The following is a 9486-nucleotide window of genomic DNA, read 5'->3' as shown; positions in this document are numbered from 1 at the left end:
CTTAAGCCCATCAGTATTATTTTCCCTGCAAGGAGTGACACACAGCTTCAGTTCTGCCTGTAGCTCTGAAGTCCTAGGCTCAAGCACATTCAATGGCTGCACTTTCAAAAGAGAGCAGAGTTAACTCAAAATATTCCACATACTCTTTTTCTTTCTGAGATATTTGAAAATTCTTGTTTAATTCCATGAGAAGTCTCCTGAGAATTTAAACTTACATTTTACACTAGAGTGAGGTCTGTTTGTGGCTGTTCGAAGAGTGGATAGAATAATATGTCCTAACAACCTTGCATAAAAATTACATATTCATTCATTATATATAATTTACATATTAATTCACATACATCTCTGTAGAGCAGTAAGGGAAGAATACGAGGTTGCAAATAGCCGAGAATGATCAGCTTCACATCAAGATGTAGGAAAAAAGTGTCGCAACTCTTCTATCATAAGCAGAACTGCAGTTGCAAACAGTAACAATTCTGTAAAGTGTAATCAAAGAAAATATACCTTTGCTTACAATCAGTTTCTCAAATACAGTGAAACCCAACAATGAAGTAAGTTGTGTAAGTTGTGCTGTTGCCATTTAGATTTTTTGATTTTGTGCTTCTTAAATCTGCTGGTCAAATTGCTACAGATGATTCCTTTACCATGTACTTAGCAAAATTAGTAAATAAGGTGAAGAATTAGATAACCTAACCCAAGGGAATCAGTATGTGAATCCAGCTACATCATAAGGTATAAGATGCTCAAGCTAAGCCTCTTAGATTTGCCAGAATTGTGATAAGAACATGAAAGAAGTTCCACAACCTCATATCATAAAAGGACAGAGAGAGCATTGGACTAGGGGAATTTTCCATCAGTTGGGTATCTGGTTAGTTAGCTGATACTGATTACACAGCTCCTCAACCTTTTTTTTCTTGTGAAATGGTTCACACTGTTATGAAGGTAAAAATATTGCATGAGAAATTTGATCTAAAGCTATCAAGGAGTAACTCTAGTTAACAAAACAGTATCATATCACCTTTGTAATTTCTTTCACTTTTTCCTTATGATATTGAATTGGAAAATGCTTGTTCCTTAATTTTTTTAAGAGATTCTGGGGAGAGCTGTATTCACTTGCTCATTTCAGAAACTGTGCTAAAAGCAGAACAGATCATTCTTTGAGTTGACTTTCTTCATTTTCAAAGAACCTGTAACAGTATCCATGTTCACTAAATAACGAGACTCTAGAATTCTCCACTATTTATCCATCAGACTATAAGCAATACACTGATTTATCCTTCTATCCATAAATCCAGGCTTTGGAAAGTATTAGAAGACTTTCAGCATGCTGTCTGTTATTCAATACCATCTCGGTTAGATGGAGCTGTTACATAAAACCTTTACAGAGTGAGATTTGTAGATGCATTTCTCTTGTTCTGTTAATGACCTTTCCATCTGTATCATCCCTGTAAGGTTTTCATCTCCAGCTGTACAGGAGATGCAGGCACTTAATGAAACCTTAGGGTCTGCAAGCACAGAAATGTGTAACTTATATGATGTCTCAGTAGAAAAGCATAGTTGATTTCAGTTTTCAGAAACTAAAATTATAAATGAAAAAAAAGTGATTTACTCCTCCTTTACTTTTAAGCAAGATCAGGTTTTTACTAATTGAGGAGAGAAAATAATTTTACTAACTGGAGTAGAGAAGGAGCATTGTTTGAAAGTATTGTATGATAGTTGGTGTCCTAAAAAAAAATAATCCATATGAGTAAAGTTCATAAAAAGGCCTAATGGGTATTTTGTAGACCCAAGAGCAGCCCTTACATCCCTCATGCACCTCATCTTCGTTTTACTAATGAGAATAATTTTGTCCAAAAGCTGTCAGTGGGAGCAGGGACTGCAATGTAGCTCATTTACTGAAGGTGCAGGGGTGCACCTTCATTGGAAATGCTAGGTGTAAAAAAGAAAATAAAATCTTTTTTCAAGGGAATGTATTGCGAAATTGCATGACTTAAGTTTTTAACTACTAATGTGCATTGCATTATATGAATGCTAACAATTTAGACGGGAATACTTATGAAATTCATAAATGGTAAAGGAAAAGGATGATGCAGGGAGGAAGTTGTGGAAGCAGAGGAAATTGCAGATAAGGGAATTTCTCACGTGGAGAATTCTGTTGTGTTGAATCAGGGCTCTATATGTGCTTTCAGGATATATTAATAAATGCTATGGATCAGATTGCTCCAGGAATCTAGTAGCTCCCTGCCACATCTGACAGGGAGACTTCCATACATTGCTGATTCGGTTCTGCAGAGTTTATCTTACGTTCTGCAGATACATTCGACATATCACTTGATTGTGGGTTATTTGCATTGTTCCCCTGATAACACTGTTAATAAAGTGGTATTAAAACATTGCAATAAATACCAAAGGGGGGAGACGAGACGAGAATAGGCATCTACAACTGCCTTCTGTTTTTCACCAAGTGGCAATAGGTGGCAGTGTTAGCACAGGAATTATTTTCTCACTGCTTTAAAACCCTGCGCTGAAATTCAATCAGTTCCTTAGTTGTCATTCTGATTTTCTCAGTGGAAGAATTTCAGATTACACTATCTCCAAAGTATGTATTCCCTAAATGAATGTGGAGAGTTAGATGTGTCTTTCCCACCAAAGCTGCAAAATCTTAAAGTTCAAATACAATTATGTGCCACTAGGAAAATTGAAAAATGTGTGTGAAAGGATGTTAAACCATGATTGATTTAAAAAACCTCAGACAAATTCTGTGTAATGTTCTTAAAGCTGTATTAGGCTTGGTAAATAGTGGAATTTGGAATTGGACTATGATTTCTGGTATAATTTACTACATAACACAAAAAGTTATTCATATATCGCATCAAAGAAAACAGGCTAGTTTCACTGCTGCAGTGGTGTCGCATTTGCATCTGAGGTGCATTTAGCTCCCTAGACACGCAATGGCTTCAATGTGCATGGCTGTGATGTGGACTGCAAGCACTGCAGGGCAGTGGAAGAGAGGGCAAGGGACAGAGAAGAGAGCAAGCGACTGGACAGCAATTGCTATGCAGGCCTGGGAATCTGCTCCAGGATTGCCCTGAGGCTTCAGTTATGTGTTTCTTTTTTTTCCCTTTTCCTGTGGGCTTTTTTTTTTTCCCCCTAGGTTTTTGGTTGGTTGGTTGGTTGGTTTTTGTTTGTTGTTGGGTTTGTTTGTTTGAGTTTTTGTTTATTTTTCTTTAAATTTAAACTTGCTGACCATGCCTTGGCTGGTTTAATCTTTAACTGACCTAGTTATTGAGCCAGGGCAGCTGGTAGCATGTAAGGAAGTCAGTATTTCTCCTGTGTTAATTGCCATTTACTGAGGAGTAAACAGAAACTGGCACAAGGCTGGGCAGCACGCACAGAGGGTAGCTGGCACTGGTGCTGTACCCACCAGGACCTCAGCATCTCCTGGTGTTTGTGGCTTTGCTGCACAACCGGCTTCAGTCCCTGATTACAAATGCACCCAAAAAACTCAGGGACTTCTGGCCTGGCTGACTTCTTGCCAGGAGCCTCCTATTCGTTGTATGTGCTACAGAAAGGGAATGACACGGAGATGTTCAACAACAGGAAAATTCCTGTGCAACTATACAGCATGACTGCAAGGAGCACAGACAAAGGTGTATTTCAAAGGTAAGTGGTCAAATACTGCAGTGCTGCCATAGCACTGCATATGAAGCTGGGAGATGGTGCTGGCACTGTGCTGATGGCAGTGTAGTGACAGTGAGCAGGCACTGAGTCCCAGGAGCTAGCAGTGAGTGGCAAATGCTGCGTGAAAACTACACAAACTGGGGAGGCTGGGGCTTGTGGTGAAGGCTATAATTAAAGCTATTCATAAGAAGAAAAACATAAACAAATACTAATTTGATAATTTAAATGACCCAGACATACTTTTTGACCCTGAAGACACCAAAGATTTTGGAGCTGCCTTGACTTCATGGTTTCAAGCAACATTCTGCTGGTGTGTATGCATCAGTGCAATACTGTTTTATAACTGAGATCCTGGCAGCATGTTCATGCTCTGAAGTACAGTCCCTTTTGTGTAAGTGTACAGTTCCCCCTGTACGTTGGGATTTTTTTTGGCACAATTTGAACAGCACGACCTCCCAAAGTATCCAGACTTGTATAATCATTGCTTTCTGCTGGTCTACTTTCTGTGTAGTTATACCCTGCTGTACAACTGAGCTGTCATGTACATCACCGATGAACTCATTCATACAGTCTTTATATTCTGCAAGTTGTTCCTTCAGTTCTTTATGATCTTTCCCAATCTCCCAGCTGGTATTTCAGCTCAGGCTCTGTCTCAGGGTTTTACTGTAGCTCTCCCTATGTAGTATGATACACAGCAACACCGGCCCTGGGGAATCTGAACAAAATAAATCCTAATACTGCAAGGGTTGTGTACATTTGCCGGAGACCTACATGTTAGCAGCTAAATCCTGTCTTCTTTCACTCCTGCAGCCAGTCCTGCTTTTTAACTGGTATAAAACTCTTCAACTGTTATAAAACTATTTGTTATCCCACTGAGTATGGCTGTACAATGGAACCCAGGCACACTGCTTTATTGTGCCAGCAAATTTCTCATTTTCCAGGGAGTAGAATTTGTGGCTCCTGGAAAATATAGGTCTTTCAGTAGACTGAGGCTGAGCTTGCCGGCACACTGTTTATGTCTATATTCTGCTTGTTGCCAGATTAGGACAGAAAAGAAATACAAGTGAATTTGTTCAACACAGACAAGGGCTCACTGTGTCCTGTCCTCTTTTTCCACTGAACAAACTTTGGAAAGGCCATGAAAGGTAGAAAGCTAATATTAAAATGCAGTAAGAATTAAAGCCAGCCATTGAAATGAACAAGAATTTACCTGTGCATTGCAGCACATGTTTTTCCATGGAGAAAAACAAAACAAAAGGAAAAAAACTCAAACAACCCCAACCCCTCAAGCCCCCCTGACCAGATAGTTAACATTTCAGTGACAAAGCAAGACAGAGATGATAAAATCTCTGAATGAACCAACTAAATTTATGTACATTGTTTGTGCTTTATTTATGGTGTTCAACATTCTAAGCAAAGTGTAGTCAAAGGAAATATTTGTGCAAAAAATGCTTAATGAAAAATACATTACAAAAGTGTCAGCAGTTATGTATGCTTTAAGAGAGCTACTAAAATGCAGTGCCAGAGTAAAACATCAACTAATCAACACCTCTTAAGGTGCAAATATGAAATTTTTACAGCAATGTTTTTCCTGGGGATTTGTGCTTCAGTAATTATGTGGTGAAATGTAGCAAAAGCTTTCACTGTCATATAAACTCAGTCCAAATTTGCAAACAGTAATATGCACTAGACAAGTTTTTATCTTTCAGAAAGATGTAATGAGGTGTAAGCACCCATGAAATAAGTTTGACTTCAAAATCCGATTGAGCCGAAGCTCAGTTAAGTCAAAGGCAATTTGCTGCCTGGTCCAGAGGGCACCTATCACAACTGATAAATGTCTGCATCTCAGCTCAGATCTAGCCACACCAGTATTTCTATCAAAATACAGATTACTTTTTTTTTTTGTCTTGTTTGCTTAATGTATATTTAAGATTAGAATTTGAACAATTAAAAAGTACAAATATATACCCACTGACAATGGAAAAATGAAAGAAGGGTGCCAAAAATAACAGTACTTGGAGTCTCAGCATAATCAAGCTGCAGCCTGGAGTGACTATGAGAATATGATGAGTGCTTTCCTTGGAGATGTGCTTTGATGCTGCCTGAATATAGTTATATGGAAAACTGTTGCAATTCCTGAAAATTCGTCCCTTCCTGGGACCATTGCCTTCTGCTCCACCTGAGCTATCTACCTGCAATTCATACTGACTCAAGTGCTTTTTCTTCAGGGAGGAGGAAGCGTACGGCATGTCCACCCAGGCCACAAAAACTAATGCTGTCTGCCTTTTTTGGCTGCTGAGGTAAATCTGTATTGATAAAGCATTTGCAAATGCCTTCCTACAAACTCCCACAGCAATTCCACTAATAGCTGGTTGCTGCTAACAGGCTGTCAGCATGGCATCAACAGTTTACTCTGCTGAGGACCAAAATGTTTCAATCTAAATCATGTTCCTGGCTATAATTTGAGGGTACGTATGAGGAATGCAATGAGCATAACATTCTGGTCAGAAGAACTGATCCAAGTGTCTTTTCTCATGTTAAGAACTCCAATTTTTCACCCCCAAAGAAAGCAAAATAAAGGCAGCCAGGTAGAATTATGAAGATGCTCCTGTTAATCTAGCAATTTTGTGGTTAAGGTTTTTGTATTTTCATGTATGATGGAATTCTCCAGATAATGATACTTGAATTAATGATTTAGTTAGACAGTGCCCTGTTTATCATAGATTTCAGTGCCTATGGAACAGTAACAAAGTTTCTTCTACGTCCCATGAGTTCCTTGTGAATAATGGAGCAGAAGACCAGTGCAGAAGGTTACTTTGGTTTTAAAGTTTATATATGCAACTCCTGAATGAGTTTTAGTGCAAGATTAAGTATTTATTCCATACATTTAAAATCTTTAGAAGGCTGAAAAGCATTCAAAGGAATCATCCCATTAAAAGCAGTAATCGCTTTCTCTACTACCATTGAAAAGGCAACGGGTTCTCTATAGCTCTGCTATAGGGTGCAATCCTGGGGCAGCTGGGGAGGACCAAGGTGTTGTGCAGAGTGGCTGTAGGTCTTGTTGCCAATGACATACACTGTCTCCCAAGAACTTGTCATGAAGCTGTCTCAGGCACAGCATATGTGCAGAAACAAAGCATACTTGCTAGTACCTGTTTTATGAATCTTTGCTTACTGCCAAGTATTTTTCAGTGGGTTATGGGGAGACCACATCACAGAGAAGTGCTGCTTTCTTGTTGTCATCTATGCATCATCTAAATTAGGTGTTTTTAAAATGTTTAATCACCAAAGTATCAAAGCCTTTCTCTGCCCAGTCATGCTCTCCAGTTATGGAGCCCCAAAATGATGGGAATCACAGACTGAGGTTTATGTGGAGTTAGAATTGAATGGACAAACTCAGAATAAAACCTTCTCCATAATGACAGACTGATAAATCACGTCTGTTTTTATCTACAATGCAAAGAGGGAAAAAGCAAAGGAATGACCTAATTTAGTCATTGAGAACTATGGTGTGACAGAAGAGTGCTCCTAAAAATGCACATAAAACGTAAATCCATCTTTCCTGTAAGTGCCTGGGCAACAGTAACTTCTGTGACTCACTTAAGAGAAATTCCATGGGAAAAAGCTTAGGCTTTCTCTGGGATGAAAAGAAAAAAAGAGTAAATTCCATGAACGGTGATTGTAAAGCAAATCCCTGCCTAATATTCCCTGTCAACACTATATGAAAAGCAAACACAGACAGTAAAACTTCAACTGCTGCAGTAAGTTCCCTGTCTTTGAGAGGTGAAGAGTACATGCTCCCAAAACCAGAGCTCGGCTTTGAAGGTCAGCCTGGGAATGCTGATCCTTTTCTGAAGAGAGAGGAAGTGCATCTCCTCTGAAGCTCCTGACATATCAGCTGAAAACCATGGACATTTAACCAGTAGCTTTTTCCTCAATCCAATCAGTCATTGGTTTGATGTAATCTACAGCAGAGTCATGGCCAAAACATCTTCCCTAATTGGCTGCAGGGAGAAACAGAGTGGAAAAAGTGTGTGGATGGCCTACGTGCAATTTTGTTCAAATGCACAGCATTTGTTTATGGAAGCTTATATTCAGCTGCACCATCAGCTGTCTCAGTTATAATCCTAGAGCACAGGGTGAATAAAACACTAGTAGTATGTTTGAGAACTACAGAATTATTTGTAATAGTTCAACAGAACAAATACATATTGATACACAGCAAGCTGGGACACTCATGAACAACAGTTGGAAGATATGAAGGATTAAATGGCCTACTCTTACTAAACAAGAATATTCATCCTCTCTGAAATGGATTTGGAAAAAGATACATGAAGTACCAAGAAGAGAAAAAGGCTACAACTAACATTTTACAGAAGCCTGGCTATAGCAGTGTGTGAGTTTTCTTGAATGTCTGTGATTTAGAGGGGAATGTTTTTGGCCTTTACTTTGTCTTAGTTTTTCTTTGGAAATTGCATCATAGTGATTTCTCTAGCTTTAGTAGCTACTGCAGGCATGGTCCAATTTAAAGATTATAATTTGGTTTGGGAGCAAGTGATTTCTATTCTTTGGACTGGAAAGCTGGAGATGCTATCACTATTATCTCCAGGGGGATAAACCTTAAAACTGGTGCCAAAATGGCAAGCTGAATAGGGTGTGGCAATAGCAATGTCTCACATCAGCTTTATATAGCAATCTGAGGATTCATGATGGCTCAGTAAATAGTTAATAATAGTCCGAACATCATCATTCAGATTTTAAAGGGAGATAGCAGAGAGGAATTAAACCCAAGAAATGTAAGTGATGTACAATGCAATTGCTCATTACCTGCTGACTGATGCCCAGCCCATCCTTGAGCAGTGATTGGTGGCTCCCAGCCAACTCCCCCAGTTTATATACTGGGCATGACATGCTGTATCCTCTTGGCTAGTTTGTAAATATCCTTTGGCTAGCTTGGGTCAGGTGTCCTGTCTCTGCTTTCTCCCGGCTCCCTGTGCCCCTCCTTACTGGCAGAGCATGATAGACTGAAAAGTCCTTGATCAGGGTAAGTGCTACTTAGCAACAACTAAAATATCGGTGTGTTATCAGCACTGTTCCCAGACTAAAGCCAAAACATGGCATTGTACCAGCTGCTAGGAAGAAAATTAACTCTATCCCAGCTGAAACCAGGACAACTGGAAACCATGGCTTTTATGTTATCTGGCAATTTGAAGTCTTTCAGACAGCACTAACTTTTAGGGGTCTGATCCAACAACTCCCTTGATCTGTGTTCAGTTTAGGTACAAACATTCCAACAGGCTAGTGTAAATATACATGCAAAGTGAGAGAACTAAATGATCCACAGTCTTGGGGTCTGACTTTTGCATCTCAAGAGCAAACAGCTTGAAAAGGACCTTAAAAAAAGATGAAGGCCTCATGACTGGAAATGCTGTACTCATAGCTGAATGCATTTACTGAAGGACTGGAAAGGCATGTTGATGTTTCTGAACACTGTTCCAGGTTGGAGCAGACTGGCGGACTTAGAGATGGTTGACTCATGTCCACACAGAGCTGGCAGAACACATGATTATACACAAAAAAGGGGGGATTTAGCTAAAGATAGTCACACATTCCTGTCATAAAATACAGAGAATGAATTAAGTATGAACCTGCAGAGCATTTATATTGAGACTAGACTAATACAGTATAACACAGCTCTAGCTGCATTGCACGAGAATATTTTCATAGAAAAAATAAAAAAGCAGCATCTACAAAATATGGATAAATGAAAGAGAAATATGAAAATGACTGGTTTAAACCATGACA

The sequence above is a fragment of the Melopsittacus undulatus genome, chromosome 6 (genome assembly GCF_012275295.1).
Source record: "Melopsittacus undulatus isolate bMelUnd1 chromosome 6, bMelUnd1.mat.Z, whole genome shotgun sequence".
In the NCBI taxonomy this organism is placed as follows: domain Eukaryota; kingdom Metazoa; phylum Chordata; class Aves; order Psittaciformes; family Psittaculidae; genus Melopsittacus; species Melopsittacus undulatus.
Note: the sequence above shows the minus strand (reverse complement) of the source record.